This window comes from Lithobates pipiens, unplaced genomic scaffold, assembly GCF_037356315.1.
Source record: "Lithobates pipiens isolate NorthernLeopardFrog02 unplaced genomic scaffold, aLitPip1_a1.2 Scaffold_23, whole genome shotgun sequence".
NCBI classification, from domain to species: domain Eukaryota; kingdom Metazoa; phylum Chordata; class Amphibia; order Anura; family Ranidae; genus Lithobates; species Lithobates pipiens.
The window spans coordinates 127,336,224-127,350,239 of record NW_027507785.1 but is presented as its reverse complement, the minus strand read 5'-3'; positions in this window follow the sequence as shown (position 1 = coordinate 127,350,239).

The window sequence follows — 14,016 nt, the reverse complement described above, 5'->3', positions numbered from 1 at the left end:
CTTTTGGTATGATGATAATAGTATTGTGGAAAATCCAATTCGTTTTACACAACGTGAAAATAACCTACGCACGTATCTTGAGCAGTATACTCGGGACATCATCAATGTTAAGGAAGGTAAGTTCCTCCGGGATAAACTAGCCTATGAGAATCACTTTGCCTATAAATGGCAAAGTACAAATCAGACCACCTCTAATAGAAGACCACCTACTTCAAATGCACCCCAGACAGATATCAACATCCCTAATGTTGTTTCTTTTTCTTCTAGTACCTCTACATCCTACAGGGATCTAACTCAAGAGAGGATTCCCAAGAAGAGAAAGGGAGACCGTCTGGACACGTCCACGACCTCTTCACCTAGAACCACGGTAACGGCACATCAACCCACTGCGGCTCACTCCAAACTACATAGAACACAGGCCTCCACTCCCATGCCTTCAGCTAATTCACGCCCGAGCACATCAGTAGAACTTCCAACACACCTCGCACCGGACACTCCAGCACTAGTTTCACATCCCTTAAACACTCACCTCGGATCTTTAGTTCGGAGAGTAAGTGAACCTACACTTCCCTCCATGTTCCCTTCCAATTCACAATGCACTGATCCTCGTATTGCACCTATTTTTTTAGTTCAAACTCCGGAACACAAATCACACCCACCCTCACTATCCCAACAATAAATGCACAAGGTTTAGAGGTGGTGAACCTGTCCTCAGTCTCTCTGACTAGGGAACAGATTGAGATACTTAAATTAGGTCTTACGTTCTGCCCATCAGCAAATTTGCCAAAGACATACATCTTTTTGCTAAACGGCTTTTGTTTAAGGTAATGTATGATAAACCCCAGGAAAACAACAACTCTGATTTTCCATCTATGGAATTCTCATCCAGTGAACTCCAGGCCATGGATGACCTGATGTCACTGTGGGATGAAGGATACACTGGAGATGAACAGCTATCTGAATTCAACACACCTTAAGTCTCAGTGCCGGGAGTGTCTTCCCCCCCCCCCCAGCAACATTCAAATTTAAATCAAAATCCTTTTCCTTGCTTCAAAGCAACCCCAACATTTGGGCCTTTGTGAGTCAAATTACTTCTGAAATCAGGAACCTTGAACCTGACGAACAGGAACCTCATAATCTCTCTCGTAAACATCGTCTGGCTTTTCAAAATCTCCAGAACAATTTGGATTTGATAATAAAACCCGCAGACAAGGGGCGCTATGTCTGTGTTATGGATGCCCAGGCATATAAAATATAAAAAATATGTGCCTTGACATCCTGACCAACAGAAATTGGTACCGCCCCATTTCTAAACTACTAATTGACAACTTCAGTACCAAATATTATCAACTTATTTTCAAAGCCTATCGGCAGGGCACCATTGATTTAAACACTTGGAAATATCTCAATGTAAACAATCCGAAAATCTCTACTTTCTACTCATTGCCAAAACTGCACAAATCACTTGCCAACCCCCCGGGCCGACCTATAGTGTCGGGATGCCAGGGATTAACTGAAAATGCCAGTGCACTAGTGGATAAACGCCTATTTCCACATGTATTATCCCTACCATCTTATGTCAAGGACACTATCAATCTGTTACGAATATTGGATGGTAAACAGCTCCCTTTAAACACCTGGCTAGTAGCCCTAGATGTGGAATGCCTCTATAACTCTATCCCATACAACAAAGGCATTCAAGTTATTCAGTAGTTTTTGAGTGAAAGAGGTTCATCTTCTGAAGCATATGGCGAGTTTGTCCTCCAGCTTCTGGAGTTCATTCTCACCCATAATGTTTTCATGTTTGATCATTCCCACTACCTCCAGGTACAGGGTGTAGCTATGGGCACAAAGTGTGTCCCTTCCTACGCCAATCTGTACCTGGGGGGGTGGGAAAGAGAAATTTTTGCAAGCGACCAACCCCAGGATTTGACAAAATTCATCCTGGGTTGGCATCGCTACATTGATGATGTCCTGATCCTTTGGACAGGCACCTGTGATGAATTGAAAGAGTTCTTTGATAGATTAGCCATTAATAACTTTAATTTAAAGTTTACAATGGAGTATAGTCATTTATGCATTAAGGTAGACGTTAGGGGAACGATTAGTTCATCCCTATACCGTAAACCCTCATCTGGTAACACCATTTTGCACGCCACAAGTGCACACCCCCGACCATTACTGAAAAGCATCCCATATAGCCAATACTTACATCTTCGTCTAAATTGCACCCAAGATCAGGACTTTCAACAGGCTGCAAGAGATCTGTTTATCAGATTAAATCAGCAGGGCTATAGCAAACTATTGCTTAAACGTACCTTTAACAGAGTGACTAAACTTAATAGAAATGATTTAATTTATCCTAAACCAAAATCTACTACTAATTCACCCATACGTATAATTACCCAATACTCTCGGCAGCATAATCAGATGAAGGATATTCTCACTAAATATTGGCCTTTACTTCTGGCCGACCAAACGATTCAAAAATACATAAAACCATATCCCCAACTTACCTATCGAAGATCACAATCCATGAAAGACAGATTAGTAACCAGTCATTTTGACACGCGGCAACTCACTAAACCTACACGCAGTGGTACATACCCCTGCGGCCATTGCGACGTATGTCGCTTTGTTTCTAATTCTTCAAACACCATATTACCCAATGGTTCTTGTCACACTATTAAACACAATGTGACATGTAAAACGGTAGGAGTGGTCTACTTTGCGGGCTGCTCCTGCGGCTGTTTTTAAATCGGAAAAACCAAACGTCCATTCTTCAAACGGATCAGAGACCATATGTTACCACTTTTCAAACGGTTATGCACCACAGCTTTGAACAGACATATAGGTCATTTTCATAATTTTGATCCCAACGTTGTGCGCTTTTCTGCCCTTGAACATGTACCCCCTCATGTTCCAGGGGGTGAAATCGACACCCGTCTTTTACAACTTGAAACTAAATGGATATACACCTTGGAGGCCACAAGGCATCCAGGATTAAATGAGTATATAACATTCAAACATTTTCTATAAGCAATCTTGAAATATACCCAAATTTTGTCAAACCCACAACTAGTTCTCTCCACTGACTGCTATCTGGTTCCCCTTACCCCACTGCTTTATAATTATTTCTCCCCCTCCTTCCCATTCCCTCTTTCCCCCTTCCCCCCATTTTTGTTCTTTTAACGAGACTAAATTTATAACAAATATTGCTATATGATTCCACATTAATATTTAGAATGTTAACTATTATGTCAGTGCTTACGACTTTCCCTGTTGTATTTCACCCTTGATGTTTATATGCTGATTAAAACTATGTTTTTTTTAATCTAAATGTTTAAACATTACTTGTTTTTTGTTTATTTTATAACTACGACATATTCAATTATATACATATTCTCCATATCTTTATATTGTGATTATGTTTCAAACTCTTCCATTTATCGTTTTTGTTACTGTGTTGGAAACATGATGCAGCCCATTACTCTCTTTGTTGCTCTATTTAATTAAATTTACTCATTTTTATTATTTCATACTTTGATCCAACGTTTCCTTTTATCTAAATCAGTATTACCACCCACACTTCTTCCCCTACACACCCGGCAACACGATTGTGAACCCTATGGGAGCGGACCTTTTTCTCCACGTTCGGTGTCTGCATGGACGCACGGGTCGGGCTGTGTGGAAGCCCGAGCCGTTAATATGTAGGCTGCAATTCAAGGGGAAAGGAGGTAGATTGAAAATTGCGAAGGTAGGGGAGATGTGATAAAGAGCTCCCTATACCAATTCCAAATTCAATCATACCAAAAGCATGTTGGACTATACCGGTACTTAATTCGATACATAAAACTCAGAAAATATATAATAAAATAGTACAAATTTTAATACAAGGAAAGAATTTTTTCACAAACAAAAGACAATATATTGATACAGCGAAACATATTATATTTAAAAAGCTAGTGTATCCCAGATTTCTTGTGTACAGTTACTCATAATCGAGTTCCGTTCTAGGAGTACATTTTGGAGATTCCTCGACTAGTTTCGCTGAATTTTATCCGCTTCATCTGGAGGTAGTCTAAGAATTAAAATATACATTAGAGAATTCATACCTATTCATATACTTATACAGTCATATAGATATATATCGCAAAATAAGCAAAATCAAAAGGAATATACAATTAAATTTACAAAAAAGAAGGGGTACACAAGAAATCTGGGATACACTAGCTTTTTAAATATAATATGTTTCGCTGTATCAATATATTGTTTTTTGTTTGTGAAAAAATTCTTTCCTTGTATTAAAATTTGTACTATTTTATTATATATTTTCTGAGTTTTATCTATCGAATTAAGTACCGGTATAGTCCAACATGCTTTTGGTATGATTGAATTTGGAATTGGTATAGGGAGCTCTTTATCACATTTCCCCTACCTTCACAATTTTCAATCTACCTCCTTTCCCCTTGAATTATTACTGGATGATGGTACTTTCTATATGAATAGTTATTATATGGAGGCTATATTTCATTATTTTTTGGCCATTACTATTAGGGTGGATAACACACCCCTTCTTTTGTAGATCTTTACTGGTGGTTTCAGTAGGGATTTCTACCAGTAAAGTTTTTACCTATACCTGATAATATAACCACTAATACAGGGACCGAAATTGAATCAGACTCTTCCTTGTCATCTACATATTCGACACAAGGCACTGTAAGACAGGAGACAAATGCACCCCGGAAAAGATTACGCTATACTGGAGCAACCCCTCCAGCTAACACTAAAAAGGATAAAAAAGCCCCTAAGACACCAAAGAATGCTCGTACACCTACTACACAAACCTGTAGTGACACATCACATATAGTGGAGGCTTCCACTAGTCAACCTACTTTACACAGCACTATCCCCAAATTACTTAATTCCTCCCTTATAACAAATAAACAGACCAAAATTAATGAGGATCAAATTTTTTTAGATTTGAGAAAACACTAAGCCAACCTGGATTCATATATGCTAAAACCCCCACAAACCCCACTACACACTCCCAATCTAACACCAACCATAATATCGTAAACCTTACTCCTTATTCATTCTCTAAAGATGAACTATCAGTACTTCACCTGGGTCTGGGCTTTTGCCCTTTAGACCGTCTTAAAATCACTGAGACTATTAAAGACCTACACCTATTTGCACGCAATCTCACATTCAAATTCATGTTTAGTAAAGATCACACTAATTCTAATTTGGAACGACAACTCACTGAAAGCACCAAACACTTCACTATAGCTGAATTTAGGGCACTTCGCGACCTCATGCTCCTATATGATGAGGGCAATACGGAGGATTCTCCTTCCCCACTGTCGTCATCTTCCCAATTTCCTGATGTACCACAACCCAATTTCCCTCATAACCCCAGCGCTATTTCAAAAAAATTTTGTTTACGTTCACGCCGATTCCCTGATCTCACTACATGCCCAGCTATTTGGACATTTCTCCAAACCACGATTAAGGACCTAAAAAAACAACAGTGGCAAAAAGTCCATCCCAATTTGGACCCCCAACAACTTAAGGCACTCAGATCTCTACAGAGACATCCATATTTAATAGTGAAGCCATCCGATAAAGGTGGGAACATCGTTTTAATGACTCATGACCAATATAAGAACATGTGTATGACCATCTTGATAAACAATACTTGGTATCGTCCAATTGAACAATCAGTCACTATATCCTTCCATCAGGAACTCAGGGACCTTTGCACTGAGGCCCATTATCTTGGCCTCATTGACAAAGACACCCTTGAGTTCCTGATACCTAGATCTCCTATTGTTCTGACATTTTATGCCCTCCCGAAAACGCACGAAAACCTTGAATGCCCCCCAGGGGGACCCATTGTCTCTAGTAGGGGCTCTTTAACAGACAATGCTAGCAAACTTGTTGATGCATACTTAATGCCACATGTACGCAGGTTACCATCGTACATTAAGGACACTACCGACCTACTACAACACCTTGATGGGATCCAGGTACCTCCGGACGCCCTCCTCGTGGCGATAGATATCGAGGCTTTATACTCGAGTATCCCCCACGAGTTGGGCGTCCGGACGACTGGATCCTTTTTGGACGAACAAGACCTTAACACATGGCCGTTCAATAAATTTATTTTGTCTTTATTACAATTTATCCTTACAAAAATTTTTTTCTTATTTGATACTCAGTACTATCTACAGATCCAAGGGGTCGCAATGGGCACATCATGTGCACCAGCGTATGCAAATTTATTTTTAGGAGGTTGGGAGAGATATGTCCACTCTTGTGACCAATTAAGCTCCTTCTTAGATGATGTTCTACTCTGGTATCACTATCTAGATGACCTGTTCCTGGTTTGGACAGGCACTAGGGAAATTTTTTTACAATTTATACAAACCTTAGGTAACAATCAATTTAATCTAAAATTTACATTCCACTTAGATCTTGAAAAAATCTCCTTTTTGGACCTTCTAATTTTAAAACATCCTGATGGTACCTTATACACGGATCTTTACCGTAAACCCACAGCAGGAAATATGCTTCTCTATGCCACCAGTGCCCACCCAAAACCACTTATACGCAGCATACCCTATGCACAGTATCTGCGTTTACGCAGAAATTGTGCATTAGATTCAGATTTCAAATTACAGGCCAATGCACTGCGGGATCGTCTTCTGCTTAGAGGATACTCCAAAACCTGCCTTAGACAAGCTTTTAATAGAGTTAACCAACATTCCCGTAATACACTTTTACATCATCGCCCTAAGTCTAATGAGAATGAATCTGTTAGATTCATAACTACATATTCGGCTCACCACTCTGACCTTCGCGACATTTTAAGCAAGAATTGGTACCTACTCACAGATCATCATATACTATTTAAATTGATCTGCCCGATTCCGAAGCTAGTCTTCCGTAGAGCACGATCCCTTAGAGATCATCTCACCAAAAGCCACTATACTGCACCATCATCACTGGGACAGAATCCCCGTGGTACCTTTAGATGTAATGAATGTCCCCGCTGCCCATGGATAAAGGAGGGCTACAAGTTTGGGCTACCTAACGGTGAAACATTATATTCACGTACTTTCTCTGATTGTAACACTAAAGGTATTATTTACATGGTGACTTGCCGTTGCAGAGCATTCTACATCGGCAAAACAATCCGTGAGTTCAGACAGTGTATTGGTGACCACTTATATGACTCAGGTAATGGGAAGCTGACCACGATTGGGAGACACATTGGTCTTTACCACCGGTTCGACAACTCTGTCGTCCAATTTTTTGTATTGGAGATGGTCCCTCCCAGCCCTAGGGGTGGTGATTGAGATCGGGCTATCCTCCAGAGGGAAACCCTCTGGATTGAGCGCCTGAATGCCACCCACCCCCTGGACTGAACGAAACCATTTCATATAAATATTTTTTATAGATTCTATTGTTGAGAATAAATATAAGAATTTTTTTTTGTTCTCCTCCTGGATCGCCCCCTCCCCCCCCCCCCCCTCTTGTTGATATCGTTGACAATCCCTAATTTGTAACAATGTAAAAGAAAAAATTTTCTTCTTTTTTTTTTCATCCATTATATATATATATATATATATATATATGAGTTATACAATTTGGTTATTATGTTGTTTATTATATTTTTTGCTTGATTATAATTGTATTATTGGAGTCTTTGTTACGTAGACTTTTTCAATATATTTTTCCGTTTTTTTTTTTTTTTTTTAATTTACTCTGTTTTGAGCCGTTCGTTTCCCTCCTCTTTCTCCCCCTGGCGGACATGTACACCTCCTGGCCAGGAGGGGCAGTTACCTTTGTTTCTTTCCCCTTTTGGCTTGCAGGTTCTAAGGGCTAGACATCAGTACATCTGTTGTCTTCTGCCCTTCCCTAGCACACTTCCTGTGTGACGCCTTCCTGGAGTCCACCTGTTTAGTGTGGAGGTGTTGACAGGGTGTTGATTGTCTGACATCACATCCTGTTGGGGATCCCATATAACAGCGGTCTGGAATATTTTGCCTGCCTTTGAACTGCTGAAACTGAGGAGCATTCATCCCCACTGACCAACCTTGCACAGTTGGGGAATATATTAGTCTCTATACCCTGCAATTACAGATAACATAAACCCTCAAGATGGCGATCCACACACTGCCAATTTCTTGATTGAGACATTTTCCTTGTCAGGTACAGCTATATAGTCTTGATTAACTTCACTTTCCTAATTTATGGTTATATAATACAATTTTTACATTATATGTGTTTTTTTTTTTTTTCTCTATATCCGATTTTACCATGTTCCATCATGTGCACTATATCCCCCATGCCCGCCGGGGTGAGAAAATTTGAGGGGACTCGGACGTCTGGTTTCCTTTTTTTTTTTTTTTTTTCTTTCCCCCTTTTGTTCTTCGTAACAAATTCCCCTACAATCCCTTCTTTTTTGTAAATTTAATTGTATATTCCTTTTGATTTTGCTTATTTTGCGATATATATCTATATGACTGTATACGTCTATGAATAGGTATGAATTCTCTAATGTATATTTTAATTCTTAGACTACCTCCAGATGAAGCGGATAAAATTCTGCGAAACTAGTCGAGGAATCTCCAAAATGTACTCCTAGAACGGAACTCGATTATGAGTAACTGTACACAAGAAATCTGTGATACACTAGCTTTTTAAATATAATATGTTTCGCTGTATCAATATATTGTTTTTTGTTTGTGAAAAAATTCTTTCCTTGTATTAAAATTTGTACTATTTTATTATATATTTTCTGAGTTTTATCTATCGAATTAAGTACCGGTATAGTCCAACATGCTTTTGGTATGATTGAATTTGGAATTGGTATAGGGAGCTCTTTATCACATCTCCCTTACCTTCACAATTTTCAATCTACCTCCTTTCCCCTTGAATTATTACTGGATGATGGTACTTTCTATATGAATAGTTATTATATGGAGGCTATACTTCATTATTTTTTGGCCATGTAGGCTGCAATAATAATCTGCATGTCCCTGATGGTTGGTTATTTACAGCATTCCGCTGTTTCACAGCTAACAATCTCATGCTGTGACTTCCCCAAACCGAATGAATGCCCGCAACGGCGTCGGGGTTGCCATGGAAATGGAGCCTCCGCCGCTGGGCATCCTGGGGTTTGTAGGCTCCACCACTCTGCGCGCATGCGCAGCGCTGCTCTTCAGTCCACTTTCACTCGGCGTACGTGAAATGACGCCGAGTGAATGGGGGATAAATAGAACGCCCACATTGCGAGCCTGTGCTGGCTCTGCAAGGACGCTGTCGCTTGGATAGGACCATCTAAGGTTAGTGAAGGGCTTTGGATTTGGATTGTTCCACACCTTCCGTATTTCTTTCCCCATATCCTGAACAATTGAGCTTTAAATCCTATCTATTCATATTCACATCTAATAGGATTGGTCTGAGCCTGCTACAGGACCTCGCTACATACCTGACCCACTGATAAACTTTCCAGCTGCACAGTGTATCACACTGGATCAGTGTGGAGTGTCTGTACTTTCAATCTCTGTTGGTATTAGGTAAGCCCCTTTGATATCCATTAAATTAAGTAGAGCACAGTGCTATATTTATATCAAGATAGAGGCACTAATTTAGTTTTTGCCTGTAGTTTTAAAGTTAAAATTCATTTATCTCTATGGTTATATTCATATACATTTGACCTCATTAATGGGACCTCTTTTTGATTAACACATTTAGGCTGTTGCACTTTAACTTCATCGTCCATAGGGAATTTTCCATCCTTCATATTGGCATTCAGTCCTATTTTTGATACCCATTAAAGAATTATTTGCTCAGGTAGGTATTTGAAGATCCATGCAACATTCTCTTTTATTTACTCAGCCCTACTCGGGGCCCATTGGACCTCCTATATCTCAACATTAGTGGGCAACTGTCCATTTTATTTATCCCCTGCAGCCACTAGTTGGGGATTTCTTGATCGGTCCGCTTCTCATGTCCAAAAGGCTTCTCTAATCGATTGCCGTGGCAGGGCCCTTGGTTAGGGGTAGGTATACATACCTATATATTTTCAATATATAAAAAGTCTCTTTAAATCCATTCTATCTTTTTAATAATAAGCTTTGTTTCAATTCTCTAATCCATTGTCAATATGGAGGGTTTGGGCTGCACTAGGTTTCCAGACTCATCTCACAGTTTTGTTTTGTTCACAGTGAATTTCTTATTTGTTGTAACCACTTGACATTGATTATTGGCTCCCCTGAAGAAGCCTTTGTTTAGGCGAAACATATTGGGACTCATCTGATTAGCCAAATGCAACTTCAATTGAATTGAATGATTGAATATGGATACCCAATTCTGAATCATCAATGTGGTTTAATTGCTACTTCAAATACTTGTTTTGTATTTTAAAGAATTGTGTTTAATTAATAAATACATTTTTTCTACTTTTATCATATGTTATACTATCTTCGTTTCTGTACCCCTAAACTGGGGTTTTCTTCAAAAATAAGTGAATAGCACCGTAATAATCGCGTTTTGTTCTCCTTTATCTTTCTATCCAACTACTTTGGGATGAGGTGCCTTGATAATTTTTTGCTCTGCCTGATTTTTTCTCTTTCTTTTCGCCTTTACAAATAACCGGTGTCTAAAACACACCTTCAATCAGGCGCGGCATATACAGTGCCTTGCGAAAGTATTCGGCCCCCTTGAACTTTTCAACCTTTTGCCACATTTCAGGCTTCAAACATAAAGATATAAAATTTTTATTTTTTGTGAAGAATCACCAACAAGTGGGACACAATTGTGAAGTGGAACGAAATCTATTGGATTTTTGAAACTTTTTTAACTAATAAAAAAATGAAAAGTGGGGCGTGCAAAATTATTCGGCCCCCTTGCGTTAATACTTTGTAGAGCCACCTTTTGCTGCGATTACAGCTGCAAGTCGCTTGGGGTATGTCTCTATCAGTTTTGCACATCGAGAGACTGAAATTCTTGCCCATTCTTCCTTGCAAAACAGCTCGAGCTCAGTGAGGTTGGATGGAGAGCGTTTGTGAACAGCAGTTTTCAGCTCTTTCAACAGATTCTCGATTGGATTCAGGTCTGGACTTTGACTTGGCCATTCTAACACCTGGATATGTTTATTTGTGAACCATTCCTTTGTAGATTTTGCTGTATGTTTGGGATCATTGTCTTGTTGGAAGATAAATCTCCGCCCCAGTTTCAGGTCTTTTGCAGACTCCAACAGGTTTTCATCCAGAATGGTCCTGTATTTGGCTGCATCCACCTTCCCCTCAATTTTAACCATCTTCCCTGTCCCTGCTGAAGAAAAGCAGGCCCAAACCATGATGCTGCCACCACCATGTTTGACAGTGGGGATGGTGTGTTGAGGGTGATGAGCTGTGTTGTTTTTACGCCAAACATATCATTTTGCATTGTGGGCAAAAAGTTCGATTTTGGTTTCATCTGACCAGAGCACCTTCTTCCACATGTTTGGTGTGTCTCCCAGGTGGCTTGTGGCAAACTTTAGACGAGACTTTTTATGGATATCTTTGAGAAATGGCTTTCTTCTTGCCACTCTTCCATAAAGGCCAGATTTGTGCAGTGTACGACTGATTGTTGTCCTATGGACAGACTCTCCCACCTCAGCTGTAGTTCTCTGCAGTTCATCCAGAGTGATCATGGGCCTCTTGGCTGCATCTCTGATCAGTCTTCTCCTTGTCTGAGCTGAAAGTTTAGAGGGACGGCCAGGTCTTGGTAGATTTGCAGTGGTCTGATACTCCTTCCATTTCAAAATGATCGCTTGCACAACAGTATAACATTATTATGGACCTGCCTGGTGTGTTCCTTGGTCTTCATGATGCTCTCTGCGCTTTCAACAGAACCCTGAGACTATCACAGAGCAGGTGCATTTATACAGAGACTTGATTACACACAGGTGGATTCTATTTATCACCATCAGTCATTTAGGACAACATTGGATCATTCAGAGATCCTCGCTGAACTTCTGGAGTGAGTTTGCTGCACTTTTCAGTTTTTTATTTGCTAAAAAAGTTTAAATTATCCAATAGATTTCGTTCCACTTCACAATTGTGTCCCACTTGTTGGTGATTCTTCACAAAAAATAAAAATGTTATATCTTTATGTTTGAAGCCTGAAATGTGGCAAAAGGTTGAAAAGTTCAAGGGGGCCGAATACTTTCGCAAGGCACTGTAATTATTCAAGATTCCTGTGGTTTTCTTCTTTTCTTTCAACCTTCTCCCTTTTCTTCATTTGAAGCTTTTTGGGCTAAGGTTGAATATATTAGCAATCAAACACTTTGTGTTTTTTAGCATAATCTGTTTAGTTTTGATAATACTATGTGTTTTTTAACAATAAATTTGTGCAATAAGTAAATATTGTTTTTTTTTCCCCATCTCTCCTCCCCCCCCCCCCCCCTTTCTCCTTTATTCCTCTTCTTTTTCTTTTTTCCTTCCCAGTATGGCAGCGTTTTGTGGGAGTGCCTGGGAGGGCCTTATGACAAAAGTTCAGGCTTCTAGAAAAGACGCTAATATCACAGACGCTGAATTAGATCGGTCTTTTATGAGATTACAACGTCTTCTAGAACGAAAAGCTAGGATGTATTGGCACAAAACCTATTTAGAAAAATACTCTGAATACCAGGTTGTTCCCTGGGGTCTAAGAATTCAGATTTTCCCCAATATGAATAAAATCAGTGACTCTTTGAAAAACTCTTGGGAGGACAACCTCCAATCTTGTTCTTTTCAAATGATCTCACTGATAGTGAAGCAATATGAAATAGAGCTGGAACAGCTTGATCTCCAAATTACCTTTTGGTATGACGATAATAGTATTGTGGAAAATCCAATTAGTTTTACACAACGTGAAAATAACCTACGCACGTATCTTGAGCAGTATACTCGGGACATCATCAATGTTAAGGAAGGTAAGTTCCTCCGGGATAAACTAGCCTATGAGAATCACTTTGCCTATAAATGGCAAAGTACAAATCAGACCACCTCTAATAGAAGACCACTTACTTCAAATGCACCCCAGACAGATATCAACATCCCTAATGTTGCTTCTTTTTCTTCTAGTACCTCTACATCCTACAGGGATCTAACTCAAGAGAGGATTCCCAAGAAGAGAAAGGGAGACCATCTGGACACGTCCACGACCTCTTCACCTAGAACCACGGTAACGGCACATCAACCCACTGCGGCTCACTCCAAACTACATAGAACACAGGCCTCCACTCCCATGCCTTCAGCTAATTCACGCCCGAGCACATCAGTAGAACTTCCAACACACCTCGCACCGGACACTCCAGCACTAGTTTCACATCCCTTAAACACTCACCTCGGATCTTTAGTTCGGAGAGTAAGTGAACCTACACTTCAATCCATGTTCCCTTCCAATTCACAATGCACTGATCCTCGTATTGCACCTATTTTTTTAGTTCAAACTCCGGAACACAAATCACAACCACCCTCACTATCCCAACAATAAATGCACAAGGTTTAGAGGTGGTGAACCTGTCCTCGGTCTCTCTGACTAGGGAACAGATTGAGATACTTAAATTAGGTCTTACGTTCTGCCCATCAGCAAATTTGGATAAATTTCAATTTGCCAAAGACATACATCTTTTTGCTAGACGGCTTTTGTTTAAGGTAATGTATGATAAACCCCAGGAAAACAACAACTCTGATTTTCCATCTATGGAATTCTCATCCAGTGAACTCCAGGCCATGGATGACCTGATGTCACTGTGGGATGAAGGATACACTGGAGATGAACAGCTATCTGAATTCAACACACCTCAGGTCTCAGTGCCGGGAGTGTCTCCCCCCCCCCCCCCCCAGCAACATTCAAATTTAAATCAAAATCCTTTCCCTTGCTTCAAAGCAACCCCAACATTTGGGCCTTTGTGAGTCAAATTACTTCTGAAATCAGTAACCTTGAACCTGACGAACAGGAACCTCATAATCT